The sequence below is a fragment of the Mytilus galloprovincialis genome, chromosome 6 (genome assembly GCF_965363235.1).
Source record: "Mytilus galloprovincialis chromosome 6, xbMytGall1.hap1.1, whole genome shotgun sequence".
In the NCBI taxonomy this organism is placed as follows: Eukaryota; Metazoa; Mollusca; class Bivalvia; order Mytilida; family Mytilidae; genus Mytilus; species Mytilus galloprovincialis.
This window is the reverse complement of record NC_134843.1, coordinates 99,285,808-99,303,766: the sequence shown is the minus strand read 5'-3', so window position 1 is coordinate 99,303,766 and position 17,959 is coordinate 99,285,808. Positions and strand designations below refer to the sequence as shown.

The window sequence follows — 17,959 nt, the reverse complement described above, 5'->3', positions numbered from 1 at the left end:
GTCATACAACTATAAGCTATAAAACCAACTAGTTATAAAACCAGGCTTAATTGACCATTTTCTCAATACGAAATGCCTGTATCAAGTCTGGAATATGGCAGCTGTTATCTATTCGTTGATTGTGCTATTTGATTAAGAACTTTCTCTTTTGAATTTTCCTCGGCGTTCGTTTGTTTGTGATTATTCTTTTTACCGAATGAATTGAAGCTAACGTTTATCTTGCAAATAGCAGTAAATAGCAGTAAAGAAATACATGTTAAATAAGTGATCTTTAGTTGTCAATGTCTTTGTCATTTGGTATCTTGAGGAGATATGTCTCATTGGAAATCATATTTCATTTTCATATTTTTATTAAGTTGCAATGATGTTTTTCAGGACATAAACAGTTGATATTGGTTTAGAATAAATTGCTAAATAAATGACTTTTTTTTCTGAATAACGAAATTGATATTTTCTGATATGCATCATTTTTCTCTCTCGATTAAATCGACTTTCTGAATCTACTTGTCCATAAATTAGATTTCGTCACTGTATGTTTAAGTCTCGGCAACCGATGTTAAAGTCTCGTCGAACGATGTTTACTTCAACCAACGTTACAAACATGAGATAGGAGCAAGTATTTAATTGATCTTCATAGAAAATGTACATTTAGAACAATAGTAACGGGATTTAAGTTAATAAAAGCGCGTTTTAGTATATAAAATTGTCATAGTTAACCTTTTAATAGAAATCAATTATAATTTTTTTTCAGCCTCAGCAAGTCCGTATAATGTAGCTTCTGCACGTAAGTACTTCTTCTTTTGTCAAAATAAATTGATTTTCAGGTTTGAGTTGCTTATTAAGTGAAAACAAATTATGCTAAAAAAAAAAGTAAAACAACTGCTGGTGGACGTTTCGTAGTCAGCACTTCGGTGTTGACATAAATATCAATTATGTGGTAATTTTTTTAATTTCCTGTTTACAAAACTTTGAATTTGTCGAAAAACTAAGGATTTTTTTAACCCAGAAATAGATTACCTTAGCCGTATTTGGCACAACTCAATGATCTTCAACTTCGTACTTGTTTGGCTTTATAAATATTTTGATATGAGCGTCACTGATGGGTCTTATGTAGACGAAACGCGCCTCTGGCGTACTAAATTATAATCCTGGTACCTTTGATAACTATTTACACCACTGGGTCGATGCCACTGCTGGTGGACATTTCGTCCCCGAGGGTATCACCAGCCCAGTAATTAGCACTTCGTTGTTGATATGAATATCAATTATGGTGTCATTTTTTTTTAAATTCCCTGTTTACAAAACTTTGAATTTTTCGAAAAACTAAGAATTTTCTTATCCCAGGCATAGATTACCTTAGCCGTATTTGGCACAACTTTTGGGAATTTTTTATCCTCAATGCTCTTCAACTTCGTACTTGTTTGGCTTTATGAATATTTTGGTATGAGCGTCACTGATGGGTCTTATGTAGACGAAACGCGCGTCTGGCGTACTAAATTATAATCCTGGTACCTTTGATAACTGTATACTTCACTAATCAGATATCTAAGGAAGTTATGTATCCTTCTAATTGATCTGTGACCGACATTACTGAACGTTCGTGTATATCATAGATGTGACAAGAATTGACTCTTAAATGGACATAAACCGATTGTTTTGGGATGACAGACGGTCATGTGTCACAGATTTAATTATATGATCAGGATTATAAATAATTTAAAGACATCATTTCCAGTGATACAATGTCGAAATCATTTTAAAGTGAGGAATGTTTTTCCCACTGATGCATACTTGTCATACTTCGTCTGGAGTTTGCATTAGTGTTTGGTCGTTTTTTTTATTTTTTACGGTCTTTAACGTTTACTATAATAGAGGAGCAAAAGATACCAGAGGGACATTCAAACTCATAGATCGAAAATAAATGACAACGCCATGACTACAAAATAACAAGACAAACAGACATATAATAGTACACACAACAGAACAAAAAAAAACTAAAGACTAAACAACACGAACCCAACCAACAACTGGAGGTGATCCCAAGAGCTCCGGAAGGGGAAGCATATCCTGTTCTACATGTGGCACTCGTCGTGTTTCCCATGTTATTACAAAACGGGTAAATACTATAATTCGGTAGGTCACATTCGTGGTGAAATTGGAAGTGGATTGTAGTTACGACATAAGGAACATATTCCAGATTATCTGTGAAACGGTAATTCTATAACGGTCAACCAACTCGTGATTGCGTCCGTTAAATTTACGAAGGGATGATTTCAACTTCATCATTTGAAACTTTGGGTTTAATAGCTTCCTTGTGCAACCCTCTATCAAGGAAATCATGAATATCGTATCAATTGGAAGATATATACTGCGTATTTATAGCATATTAATCTATTGTAATAAAAATTCATAATATATAATAAAATTTGTAGATTTAGCTAACAAGGTCCTTATATTTGTATAAAGTAACATTTGTTTATAGTGGAAAGTCGTTTTAACGATAAATAAGCTACAATTAAAAATTGCTTGCTAGTCCCTCTCTGTGATTACCTTTAGATAACTCTGGTTCAGTTCCCAATCAATCTATCATGAAGGGAAAATAAATAATACGTATTTCAATCATAGTCATTTTCAAAAATGATGAACGGTTCTTTATATTGGTATGTAATCATTTTAAACGTTTCAAATTTATGAAATTATATTCGTACATCAATGTTTTTGATACACCAATAACAAAAACGGAAATATATTGAATTGATACATTTTGTAACTATTCTAATTTATATCAGAAACCTAAACTTAATTATAAAATAATGAACCTGTTAAAGGGAGACAATACTCGCATAACTTTTTTCGAATTGGCACATAATACAACGGAATGTCACGCTTGCATACAAATGGCACATCAATATAATTAATTAACTGTGCAATCGCGCTCCACCTTCAATGATGATTCTAAATTATAAATATAACCAAAAGTTGATGATCTATAGATAGTAAAGACTAATGAAATCTAACCCACTGTTAAAATAATTCTTTGCATTTTTCAGTAAAATGCTTGAGCCACTTGACTTTCATAGCTCATAATTAACGTTTTTACACAATATTTAAATAAAGTAGCTAAAAATTATTCGCTTCTCAAAGTGTAAGACGCAATAGATATCGTATGCTTGCACCATCTTACCCAAAAACAGATTTAATTAAGTTCTGAACATTTCGACATTTTTTTCGTTAAAACCGGTTTTAAACAAATCACAAGTACGTGTTAAGATCCGACTAAATACCCATATCAGGATATCGTCAGGTAAATTTGCTAGTATTTAGGCGTTGCTAGAATGTTGCTACATAGAAATGAAAAGATAACAATTGGGAAGCTGAAATCATCTCGTTTGTCGTAAAGTTTTGTTTTCAACCGACCATCATTGTCAATTTCTAGATTAAGTCAATATATAAGGCAGACTTAACTGTATCTGTTGTTACCTTTACCTCTCGTTCGATGGGATAGACGCGTTTAAATATATAGAAAAAATATGAAATATTGTCAAAATATGCATCTGTTGTATTCATTCCTTTAATTGTGTTGCTGTTACTTAAGGGACATCTGGACACGACATTTTGAGTTACTACAATTTTTTACAATGATGTTTGCTGCAGTTATGTGTAGGATTACAAATGAACAACATTTCTGTTTTTTTTTTTAATTATCGATACGAAAATTATTGTAATTATATATTTAAACGAAAAAGCAAAACAACTTGATTTAAAAATATGTAATCAAAAAGGGTTAATCTGTCCAATAAATTAAATAATATATAGATATACATATCGGGGTTTTCTAAAACAATAATCTGACAAAGTGCTGTGAACAATTTTGTTGAACTTTATGATATATCATTACAGGTGCTCGTGCGACAGCCTACAATCCAGGAAAATACAATCCAGGAAATAACTACAAACAAGCAAAATATGGTATGTTACATTTGACGCATTATTTGCGGCGTAATGATACCTTATGTAAGAATGCTGCATTTTGATTGGTTGCGAACCAGTGTATTTTTGACATTGTAATTTTTTTTTCCTCATTTCCACAGAATTTGCCTTTTTTCACCACTACCTGTGAATTTGCCTCAAATTCCTTACTATTTGCCATTTTGGATATTCCTTTTTTTTGGTTCGTTTCCCTCAGTTCTAGTTTGTTACCCCGATTTTGTTTTTTGTCCATGAATTTATGAGTTTGAACAGCGGTATACTACTGTTGCCTTTATTTAACCTCCGAGCCTGTTCTCGCCAAATTTATTCGGAACCTTTCTAACTTATCCCGATTATTAAGACAACATGGTTAAATACTATTGATTGAGTTAAACCGAAAACTTTAAGAGATATATACATATAAGGAGAGAAAAAGACGTCTGTACAAATGAACAATTCAATTCTGGAATAACGATGACGTTTAGACATACAAAATGTATAGATACCATGACGTTACAAAAAGACAGCACATGTCTGCGTTACTACGATTACCATTCATATGTACAGACAGTGTCAATCAAAACCTATTTTGTGTAATTAAACAGATGTATCATATTATGGAGGGGTATTTGCCTCGACTAGCGGCTTGGAAAATTACACAGTCCCTTGACTGATATTTTTCGCAAATACGATAAATCTGTTAAAAAAATCATTTTTTCATAAGGAATATTGTGAGATAATATAAATCGAAAGAAAAAAAATATCAGTCGAGAATACGGCAGCTCTTTTCCTCTTGTTCTGTTAATAAATAGCGTAGATACCAGAGGGGGTCTCATCGGGGGGTTCCGATCCCGGACCCCGCTTACTGTTTTGTCAGATTCCCGTATCCCGCTTACACTATGTACGTAAGCAATTCTCATTTTTTTGTCATTTCCCGGGTCCCGCTAGACCTCATTTCCCGTTTTCACGACACAATTATTTGACCTTCACGTGTCACGCTAACAAACAATCGGCAATCCCGCGTCACGCTTAGACCCCAATGAAACCCACAGCAGAGGGACAGTCAAACTCATAAATCGAACATAAACTGAGTCTTGTTTCATAAAGTGTAGCCTTTTGATTTACAAATCAGTGTTTTCATTCTCTATCTCATTTTTAAAATTGCCAGGAACAAACTATTCATGTAAAACATTCAGAACTTATGATACTGAAATAATGGTAAAATGTTGCTGTGATACATAATGCTTTTATCAATGATCCTGCAATACTGGAGACAGTCTCTTTTTCAAAATCAATAAAATGAAAAACTAGATTATGCTGAAAGGGACTTATAACCTCCTCAACCTAACCCGACGAAGCAGTAGTAACCGTCAATTACAATTAATAATTAACAATTCACTACCTCATCCCATTAAGTTATTTTTTTATTTGCACAGTCATTCTCAAATTATATGTTTTCGTATATTTAGTGTCATTTTTGTCAGATTAAGAGAACAACAAATAAAATTAGAAAAAAATATCAGGCGATGAAGCAGTAGTCACCGCCGTCAACTGGAATTATTAAGTAGCCATTCAGTTTTTCATCTCACACTGTTCTATCTTAAATCGCTCAGTCATTCTCCAGTTATAAGTTTTTGAATGTGTCATTAATTAAGAATTAGAGAATTTACAATAATATGGGTAAAATCAACAAATGAAACAAATCTGAAATCACCAAACACACATTTCATCCATATTTGAAAACAGGTATAACTTTCTAAAAGAGGGGACACCATTGAAGAACTTCAGGATAAACAAATACAAAATAAATTGATGATAGAGATTCTAGGTATATCCTACACCATTAATCGGCTGAGTTATATATCGATACTTGTATTCAACAACCGCATGGTTCAAAAGAATAAACAATGTTTTACTATTTGATTTCAGGAGCTAAATATCAATCTACGCCAAAATACTATCCAACGTACCAACCCAAGATCAAATATGCACCTCAGTATGCACCAAAACCAGCATATTATCCAACGTACAAACCCAAGACGACATACGCATCTAAGTACGCACCAAAACCAGCATATTATCCAACGTACAAACCTAAGACGACATACGCGTCGAAGTACGCAACAAAACCAGCGTATTATCAAAAATACCAAACTAAGTCGAAATACGCATCCAAGTATGCACAAAAACCAGCGTATTATTCAACGTACCAACCTAAGAGGACATATGCGTCGAAGTACGCACCAAAACCAACGTATTCTCAAAAGTACCAACCTAAGATGAAATATGCGCCCAAGAAGAACATCTTAAAACTCAATCATGCCAAAGGTTCAACGGCAATTTTGAAACATTCGAGCGAACAAACTAAATTACACGCATCAAAAGCATATGCACCATCCCCATATGATGACTCGTATGCAAGTACATATAACCCTAAGGTAAAATATGTAAAATTGCACCATGTTAAAACAAAGACACAGGTATTGAATCATGCAAGCGAACTCACAAATTTGAAAGCAACAAAATCTTACAATCCATTTAAGAATGCATATGAACCTTCATATGGCCATGACAACTCCTATAAACCTGGTTATGACACAAAGGGAAAATATGTAAAACTGAACCATATTAAAACAAAGACACAGGTATTGAATCATGCAAGCGAACTAACTAATTTGAAAGCATCAAAATCTTACAATCCATCTAAGAACGCATATACACCTTCATATGGCCATGACAACTCGTATAAACCCAAATATAACACAAAGGGAAAATATGTAAACTTGCATCATGTTAAAACCAAGACACAGGTATTGAATCATGCCAGTGAATTAACTAATTTGAAAGCATCAAAATCGTATTCACCATCAAAAAAGGCATATCCACCAATATATTACTCCCCAAAACCGTATGCACCACAATACAACGCTAAATACCAACCAAATACCTACAACAAATACCACTGATAATAACAGCGCTGTACAATTTGTTCTTGTGTACAAGACAGGTTCAAATGTAATTTATAAAAAAGAAAACTTTATTTGGTTAAAGTCAGTATTTGTAAAGTAAAATGATAACTAATTGTCTGTGTATTAAATGTGTAACAAATACTTTGTTTGAAATAAAGATGTGTCGGAATTGAAAATTTTGTTTGTTTCTTTGCCTTACAATGACTTGATAGGAAATTGCATACGCAAAATACACACACAACGTTTATTCATAATAAACAAGACAAGAAGATAGCAAACATGTTTAAATCTAAGGTATTTGTCAAAAGTCTTACTTCTAATCAAAAAGTTGATTCTTTGTATACATTGTAACTTTATTAGTGTGACAGCGATGTGGTTATTCTATTAAATGATTTATTTCTGTCTAACAAGTTGATTCTTTGTGTACGTTGTAATTTTAATAGTGTGACAGTGATGTGGTTATTCTATTAAATGATCTATTTCTGTCTCACAAGTTGATTTTTTGAGTACGTTGTAACTTAAATAGTGTGACAGTGATGTGGTTATTCAATTAAATGGTCTAACTGACACTTACCTTATAATACAAGAGCTGATTTGTTAGCTGATTGTTTATAGATAATACATAAAAATGATCACTGGATATGTGTATGTAGTAAACATCTTTCCCTTCACACATCCTTTTGGAATTTTTTTTACTCAAATTAAGACATGCACTCTCCGCCAGCAGATAAATTATAAACAATTCTTACTTATCTGACACTTATCAACCCGATGTCATTTATAAGTCTTATTGATGTAGTTTATTGAAAAAACTCGACAATTCAAGTTCCTATCTGTCATTATCATTCTATCTGAGGCCACCTTTGCCTGAGGTAGTTTTGACCCAGAAGTCCCTCATATTTATAAATTACCGGCTTTTAATTGATTGGTTTTGTTTAACGTGCAAACAGATAAAGTGATAAATTCTTTTTCATCTGGTCCCAGCTTTAATATCTAATATTTTATCCGGTTAACACCTACACATAACTTTCCTTAATGACACGTATAATTGTTTTTCCTTTTATTTTGGTTGTTATGTAGATATCATTGAATTATTTGGTTCTTCAATATTTTTGTTTAAACGAAAGTGTTTTTAATATCAATTTGGATTTAATGATTATATACACCAATCCTTGACATAACAATAATAACAATATTACATTTTTATAATTGTTTTTTAATAATTATCCTGTATTATGGCAAGTACAGTCGTATTAGGTTGATTTGTGTTGAATACGATCAAGGCGTAGCCCGGGGCCAATACAGTTGGTCGAGACTCATGAGAACTTTACGATAACTCATATGAAAACACCTAGTGTACGAAACCTAAATCAATCAATGACTTAAACATTAAACTGATGGAGGACTAGTTCGACTCTATTCATAATCATACTAGTTCAAATATTTATTAACCAACTAAGTACATTATTGCAAAAAATGACTGGTTATTAAAAATAACATATTTTCTGTAATGGCCCTGTTTTTCTGTAATGGTCCTGTTTTTTCTGTAATGGCCCTGTTTTTCTGTAATGGCCTTGTTATTTCTGTAATGGCCCTGTTTTTCTGTAATGGCCCTGTGTTAATGCCCAGCTTGTCTGTATTAAGCCCAGTTAGGGTTTTTAATAAAGTTAATAAAATTAAGCTGTAAAGAGTATAATACCTTTTTGTATTTTATTTAATTTAGTAACCAGCAACAAACATTACAGAACCATATAAAGGGATCACTGTTTATCCTGTTTTTTTTTTATTTTGCCATGTAATTAGTGACTTTCCGATTGAATTTTTCTCGAAGTTTAGTATTTTTGTGATTTTACTATTTTTCTTTTTTCAGAAAGATTCTTCCTGAGTTGTGAAGGAAAATTCCATTCACAAAATAATTATCCTTTCGACCATTCTCATTTCTTTAACATCAGACTGTCCCCTCAGAGAAAACATTCTGGATATTATGCTGTATATAAACTCATCATAGATAGATACCAGGATCAAAATTTTATATTTACGACAGACGCGCGATTCGTCTACAAAAGACCCATCAGTGACGCTCGAATCAAAAAGTGTTAAAAAGGCCAAATAAAGTACGAAGTTGAAGAGCATTGAGAGCTTACTTGTATTCCATAATTACCAATTAAGCAAAAACATTTTACTCCGGGCTCTGATTAAGACTACTGAAAATCGTGTCAATGCAGGCAGAATAAAAAAGGGACGAAAGATACCAAAGGGACAGTCAAACTCATTAATCGAAAATAAACTGACAACGCCATGGCTAAAAATGAAAAAGACAAACAGACAAACAATAGTACACATGACACAACATAGAAAACTAAAGAATAAACAACACGAACCCCACCAAAAACTAGGGGTGATCTCAGGTGCTCCGGAAAAGTAAGCACATCCTGCTCCACATGTGGCGGCCGTCGTGTTGCTTATGTGATAACAAATCCGGTAAATAGTCTTATTCGGTAGGTCATATTCATTTGTAACTTTATACACAAGAGAGAAATTATGAATATGGCAATATCGTACAGTCAGGATTCTACTTCGTCAAAATTATCTCCCCATTGTAGGGATGACGCGCTGTCAATTTTGCTCTTGAAAACCGATAAATTTATCCACATAGCACCATAACGATCCCTATATGTTGATTATTCTATCAAATGATCTATTTCTGTCTAACAAGTTGATTCTTTGTGTACGTTGTAACTTTAATAGTGTGACCATGTTGTGGTTATTCAATTAAATGGTCTTTTTCCGTCTAAAGAGTTGATTCTTTGTGTACGTTGTAACTTTAATAGTGTGACAGTGATGTGGTTATTCTATCAAATGATCTATTTCTGTCTAACAAGTTGATTCTTTTAGTAACTTTACTAGTGTGACAGTGATGTTGTTATTCTATTAAATGATCCATTTTTGTCTAACAAGTTGATTCTTTTAGTAACTTTACTAGTGTGACAGTGATGTTGTTATTCTATTAAATGATCCATTTTGTCTAACACGTTGATTCTTTGTGTACGTTGTAACGTTAATAATGTGACAGTAATGTGGTTATTCTATTAAATGAGCAATTTCTGTCTAACAAGTTAATTCTTTTAGTAACTTTAATAGTGTCACAGTGATGTTGTTATTCTATTAAATGATCTCTTTCTGTTTAATTAGTCGATTCTATGTGTACGTTGTAACTTTAATAATGTGACAGGGATGTGGTTGTTCTATTAAATGATCTATTTCTGTCTAACAAGTTGATTCTTTTAGTAACTCTAATAGTGTGACAGTGATGTTGTTATTCTATTAAATTATCTATTTTTGTCTAACAAGTTGATTCTTTGTGTACGTTGTAACTTTAATAGTGTGACAGTGATGTGGTTATTCTATTAAATGATCCTTTTCTGTCTAACAAGTTAAATCTTTTCGTAACTTTAATAGTGTGACAGTGATGTTGTTATTCTATTAAATGATATCTTTCTGTTAAATTAGTTGATTCTTTGTGTACGTTGTAACTTTAATAGAAGAAGGACGAAAGATATCAGAGGGACAGTCAAACTCATAAATCTAAAATAAACTGACAACGCCATGGCTATCAATGAAAAAGACAAACAGAATAAACAACACGAACCCCACCAAAAACTAGGGGTGGTTATTCTTATAGTGTGACCATGTTGTGGTTATTCTATTAAATGATCTATTTCTGTCTAACAAGTTGATTCTTTGAGTACGTTGTAACTTTAATAGTGTGACAGTGATGTGGTTATTCAATTTTATTAAATGGTCTAACTGACACTTATCTTATAATACAACAGATGAATTCTTTGCTGATTGTTAATAGATAATTCATAAAATTGATCACTGGATGGTGTATGTAGTAAACATCTTTCCCTTTTCACATCCTTTTTGAAAGAGTTTTTCCATCAGATTTAGACTTGGACTCCACGCCAGCAGATAAGTCACAAACAATAGATATAGGAAGATGTGATATGAGTGCCAATGAGACAACTCTCCATTCAAATAACAATATATAAAAGTAAACCATCATAAGTCAAGTCATACTTGTCTGACACTTATGAACCCGATGTCATTTATAGGTCTAAATGTAGTTTATTGACAAAGCTCGAAAATTCAAGTTCTCATCTATCATTATCATTCTATCTGAGGTCACGTTTGCCTGAGGTAGTTTTGTCCCAGAAGTCCCTCATATTTATAAATCACCGGCTTTTAATTGTTTTGTTTTACATGAAAACAAATAAAGTAATAAATTATTTTTCATCTTGTCCCAGCTTGAATAACTTATATTTTATCCGGTTAACAACTACACATAATTTTATTTAATGACACATAGAATTGTTATCTTTTGTTTTTGGTTGTTATGTAGATATCATTTAATTATTTGGTTCTTCAATATTTTTGCTTAAACGAAAGTGTTTTTAGTATCAATTTGGATTCAATGATTATATACTTCAAACCTTGACATAACAATATTACAAATTTATAATTGTTTTTTAATAATTATCCTGTATTATTGCAAGTACAGTCGTATTAGGTTGATTTGTGTTGTATACCATTAAGAGCCAACAATTGGTCGAGACTCATGAGAACTTTATGTACGAAACCTAAATCAATCAATGACTTAAACATTCAACTGATGGAGGACTAGTTCGACTCAATTCATAAACATACTAGTTCAAATATGTACTAACTGGAATGATCTCGAATATCAAATTAACCATTTGTTGATGCTTAGAATTTCTAAAGAACTTCCAGACAATTTTAAATCTCGGTCTATTTCTGAAATGAATTCTTACATACTTTAGATTTTTTTACCCTGTATGCCAACATTCCCCATGTGAAATTATAAAATTGTTTTGTATAAACATTGAACGACAAATTTTCGTCCAATTAGTGTGACGTATAAATTTTCTGACGTCAGACACGGGACGCAATGCATGTATTTTTAATTTGATAGATGCTTTTGTGCTTTTTTGTAAAATTGTTTGGTTTTTTTTTATTGTTACTCAGTGATGACTGATGTACCCATATTTTGACTTTTTTCATTTATTATGTCTTTTTTGTTCACGAATAGTTGTAAATATAACAGAATTTGATGATGAGACTGTCGTACAAGTGAGAGGTTTAGTGCTATAAAACCAGGTTCAATTAACCATTTTCTACATTTATAAATGCCTGTACCAAGTCAGGAATCTGACAGTTGTTGTCCATTTGTTTTTGAGGTGTTTTGTAATTTGAGTTTGCCATTTGTTTAGTGACTTTCCGATTGAATTTTCCGCGAAGTTTAGTATTTTTGTGTATTTTTCTTCTTTTTTTTCAGAAAAAATTCTTCCTGTGTTGTGAAGGCAAATTCCATTCACAAAATAAATATCCTTTCGACCATTCTCATTTCTTTAACATCAGACTGTGCCCTCAGAGAAATCATTCTGGATATTATGCTGTATATAAATAAATCATCATAGATAGATACCAGGATCAAAATTTTATATTTACGCCGATGCGCGTTTCGTCTACAAAAGACTCATCAGTGACGCTCGAATCAAAAAATGTTTAAAAGGCCAAATAAAGTACGAAGTTGAAGAGCAATGAGAGCCAAAAGTTACTAAAATGTTTGCAAAAAACAGCTAAAGTATCTATTCCTGGAGTAGAAAAGCCTTAGATTTTCCAAAATTCTAAGTTTGGTTAACAGTTAAAATATAATAATGAACATATCAATGATAACTCAAGTCAACACAGAAGTGCTGACTACTGGGCTGGTGATACCCTCGTGGAAATAAATTTCCACTAGCAGTGGCAACGACCCAGTGGTTGCAAATAAGTAATTGTATTTACTCAAATGAACAATGATTGTATCATTTTAATTATTCGAGATTTACAGACATGGAGTTTCTGATTCAAAAACTGGGGGTTTTATCAGTAAAAATTCTGAATTAACAAGTTTTCGATATATAAGAATTATATTAATGACCAGTTCTCAGGCACAATGAATTGAATCAGATAGACAATTTATTATTTCAAATTTTTGTTTACTGTTAATCAACTAAATTTCGCATAAATCCGCCCTTCTGTGTGTGTTACATTTTATCGTTGCGTCGTTTGTTTTCTCTTATTTTTGAGTGTAAATTCACATTGCGATAAGACGTGTCACGGTACTTGTCTATTCCAAATTCATGTATTTGGTTTTGATGTTATATTTGTTATTCTCGTGGTATTTTGTCTGATGCTTGGTCCATTTCTGTGTGTGTTACAATGTAGTGTTGTGTCGTTGTTATATTTAATGCGTTTCCCTCAGTTTTAGTTTGTTACCCCGATTTTGTTTTTTATCCATGGATTTATGAGTTTGAACAGCGGTATACTACTGTTGCCTTTATTTATCCACCATATATACAAAAATCTAAAAACTCTGTTCGCACATTGTACAAAAGAAGGGCACCAGTGTGAGCAAAACAAAAACAAACTGTCAGTTATGATGTTAACTTATCAAATATATATTCACGTTACTTGTATTCCATATTTTTACCAATTAAGCAAAAACATTTTACTCCGGGCTCTGACTAAGACTACAGAAAATCGTTCATATGTAGGCAGAATAACTTCATACACAAAAGAGAAATTATGAATATGGCAATATCGTACGAATATTTCTTTAACATTATACCAAAACTAAACGATTCAGTATGTAGTGTACAAAATGAACCATTTATATCTGGGTACAATGTTAGATTTTAATGTGTTCAAGCTCCACAAGATCACATGATAATACACACAAGTAACACGTTGCATAAAGACTATATACAAAAGTAACAAGTTACAAAAAGACTATACACATAAGTAATAAGTTACACAAAGACTACACACAAGTAACAAGTAACACAAAGACTATACACACAAGTAACAAGTTACACAAAGACTATACACACAAGTAACAAGTTACACAAAGACCATGCACACAAGTTACACGATACATAAAGACTATACACATAAAAAACCAAGTTACACAAAGACTATACACACAAGTAACACGTTACACAAAGAGGAAATCCTGGATAATCATAGATCCGTTCTATGTTTCTTTGGAATTTCAACCAAAGATGAAGAACTGGATTTTCCATCACTGTGTTTGATACCTAAACTACATAAGTGTCCTTACAAACAACGGTATGTTGCTGGGTCTTCCAAGTGCTCCACGAAACCTCTTTCTAAATGATTAATATCTATTTTATCAGCAATCAAAGACGGGCTTCAAAGTTATTGTGAAACTGCCTATTCTAGAGGTGGCGTAAATCAGATGTGGATACTTAAAAATTCCAAAGATCTTTTAAATTACATACAATCTTACTCTCTTTCATCGTGTAATAGTACATTGACTTATCTACACTTTATACAAGTATTCCACATTCCAACCTAAAAGACAAATTGAAAGAGTTGGTATTGCTTTGTTTCATAAAAAAGAATGGCATCCGTAGATACAAGTTTCTTGTCTTGGGGAAGGATAAATCCTACTTTGTGAAGGATCACTCTGATTCAAACAAAAATTTTTCTGAAACTGACATTATCAAGATGCTTGACTTAATGATTGACAACATATTTGTTACGTTCGGAAGACGTGTTTTTCAATAGACTGTCGGCATTCCAATGGGTACAAATTGTGCCCCTCTTCTTGACGACTTGTTTCTTTATTATTATGAGGCTAAATTCATACAGGAACTTCTTAGGAAGAAGGACAAGAAGTTAGCAATATCCTTTAACTCTACTTTCCGCTATATAGATGATGTTCTTTTACTAAATAATTCAAAATTTGGTGACTACGTTGAGCTCATCTATCCCATCGAACTAGAGATAATGGATAATACAGATACAGTTAAGTCGGCCTCATTGTCGGGTTTTGGAAATTAACTGAATTAAAAAAGGGGCGAAATATACAAAAGGGAAGTCAAACTCACAAGACACCACAGAGAAAACTAAATACTACGCAACACAAACACTATCAAAAACTGGAAGTGATTATAATAATTAATTTGACCGATAAATGACATTGAGTTGATAAGTGTCAGTTCAATATGACTTGTTTATGACATGAATTTCAATTTTATGACTTTTTGTGCTAGTGTGGCGTAAAGCAACCAACAATCAATCAATCAACCAATTTTATGGTCATTGTTATAAATTTGCTGTTTGCAAACGTATGAATTATTCGAAATACTAAGGATTTTCTTATCCCAGGCATATATTACCTTAGCCGTATTTTGGCACAACTTTTTTGAATTTTGGGTCCTCAATGCTTTTCAACTTTGTACTTGTTTTGGTTTTGTTACTATTTTGATCTGAGCGTCACAGATGATTCTTCTGTAGACAAAACGCGCGTCTGGCGTATCAAATTGTCAGCCTGGTACCTTTGATAGTCATTATGACTAATCTGCTGACGGAGGGTCAAAGTCTTAATTTGATTAAAAAACTCTTTCAAAAAGGAGATGCTAAGGGAAAGATGTTGACTTCATATACACATCAAGTGATCATTTTTATAAATTATATATTAACAATTAGCTAATTATTGAGCTGTTGTATTATAAGATAAGTGTCACTTAGATCATTTAATAGATTAACCACATCACTCTCACACTATTAAATTTAGAACTTACACAAAGAAACAATATATTAGGTAAAATATATCATTTAATTGAATAACCACATCGCTGTCACATTATTAAAGATAAAACTTACACTAAAAATCAATATGTTAGATACAAATAGATCATTCAATTGGATAACCATATCACTGTCACCCTATGAAAGTTACAACTTACACAAAGAATCAACATGTTGGTTAGAAATAGATAATATAGATATTATGAATAAACGTTGTGTGTGTGTTTTGCCTATAAAAATTATATATATATAGTCATTGTAAGGCAAATAAATAAATAAATCTTGCAATTCCGATACATCTTTATTTCAAACAAAGTATTTGTAACACATTTAATACATAGAAAAATGAGTTATCATTTCATTTTTACAAATCCTGACTAAAACCAGATTATTTTTCTTTATAAATTACATTTGAACCTGTCTTGTACACATGAACAAATTTTACAGCGCTGTTATTATCAATTGTATTTGTTGTAGGTATTTGGTTGGTATTTAGCGTTGTATTGTGGTGCATACGGTTTTGGGGCGTAAATTGTTGGTGGATATGTTTTTTTTTGATGGTGCATACGATTTTGATGCTTTTAAATTTGTTAGTTCGCTGGCATGATTCAATACCTGTGTCTTTGTTTTAACATGGTGCAATTTTAAATATTTTCCCTTTGAGTCATAAGTAGGTTTATATGAGTTGTCATGGCCATATGAAGGTGCATATGCGTTCTTAGATGGATTGTAAGATTTTGATGCTTTTAATTTTTTTGTTCGCTGGCATGATTCAATACCTGTGTCTTAGTTTTAACATGGTGCAATTTTACATATTTTCCCTTTGTGTCATAAGTAGGTTTATATGAGTCGTTATGGCCATATGAAGGTTCATATGCGTTCTTAGATGGATTGTAAGATTTTGATGCTTTCAAATAAGTTAGTTCGCTGGCATGATTCAATACCTGTGTCTTTGTTTTAACATGGTGCAATTTAACATATTTTTCCTTTGCGTTATAGCTAGTTGTGTACGAGTCGTCATGGCCATTTGAAGGCTCACATGCATTCTTAGATGGATTGTAAGATTATGAAGCTTTTTAATTTGTTAGTTCGCTTGCGTGGTTTAATACTGCCGTATTTGTTTTAGCATGGTGCAAGTTTACATCTTTTGCCATAGGGTTATATTTACTCGCATACGAGTCATCATATGTGGATGGTGCATATGCTTTTGATGCGTGTAATTTGGTTTGTTCGTTCGCATGTTTCAAATCGCTGTTGAACTTTTGGCATGATTGAGTTTAAAGATGTTTTTCTTAGGCGCATATTTCATCTTAGGTTTGTACTCTGGATAATACGTTGGTTTTGGTGCGTACTTAGATGCATATTTCATTTTAGCTTGGTACGTTGGATAACACGTTGGTTTTGGTGCGTATTTAGATGTGTATGTCTTCTTAGGTTTGGACGTTGGATAGTATGCTGGTTTTGGTGCGTACTTAGATGCGTATGTCGTCTTAGGTTTGTACGTTGGATAATACGCTGGTTTTGGTGCGTACTTAGATGCGTATTTCGCCTTCGGTTTGTACGTTGGATAATACGCTGGTTTTGGTGCGTATTTAGATGTGTATGTCTTCTTAGGTTTTTACGTTGGATAATACGCTGGTTTTGGTTCGTACTTAGATGCGTATGTCGTCTTAGGTTGGTACATTGGATAATACGCTGGTTTTTGTGCGTACTTAGATGCGTATTCGCCTCAGGTTTGTACGTTGGACAATATGCTGGTTTGGGTGCGTATTTAGATGCATATGTCGCCTTAGGTTTGTACGTTGGATAGTACGCTGGTTTTAGTGCGTACTTAGATGCATATTTCGCCTTAGGTTGGTACGTTGGATAATACGGTGGTTTTGGTGCGTATTTAGATGCGTATGTCTTCTTAGCTTGGTACGTTGAATAATACGCTGGTTTTGGTGCGTACTTAGATGCATATTTCGCCTTAGGTTTGTACGTTGGATAATATTCTGGTTTTGGTGCGTACTCAGTTGCGTATGTCGTCTTAGGTTTGTATGTTGGATTATATGCTGGTTTTGTTGCGTACTTAGATGCATATTTCATCTTAGGTTGGTACGTTGGATAATACGCTGGTTTGGTGCGTATTTAGATGCGTATGTCTTCTTAGGTTTGTACGTTGATAATACGCTGGTTTTGGTGCGTACTTAGAGGCATATTTCGCCTTAGGTTGGTACGTTGGATAATACGCTGGTTTTGGTGCGTATTTAGATGTGTATGTCTTCTTAGGTTTTTACGTTGGATAATACGCTGGTTTTGGTGCGTACTTAGATGCATATGTCGTCTTAGGTTGGTAC

General features: G+C 32.9%; 1 protein-coding gene and 1 long non-coding RNA gene across 3 annotated transcripts in view; one reads left to right on the top strand and one right to left on the bottom strand.

Annotated features, from left to right (window-relative positions):
- Positions 1-17,959, bottom strand: part of LOC143080918 (uncharacterized) — a 493,997-nt gene that overhangs the window by 51,015 nt on the left and 425,023 nt on the right. The gene's annotated exons all lie outside the window — the stretch shown is intronic.
- LOC143078456 (uncharacterized) lies at positions 443-7,099 on the top strand. Its single transcript, XR_012979232.1, has 3 exons — positions 443-784; positions 3,901-3,969; positions 5,899-7,099. It is a non-coding gene; the product is annotated as an uncharacterized LOC143078456 (long non-coding RNA).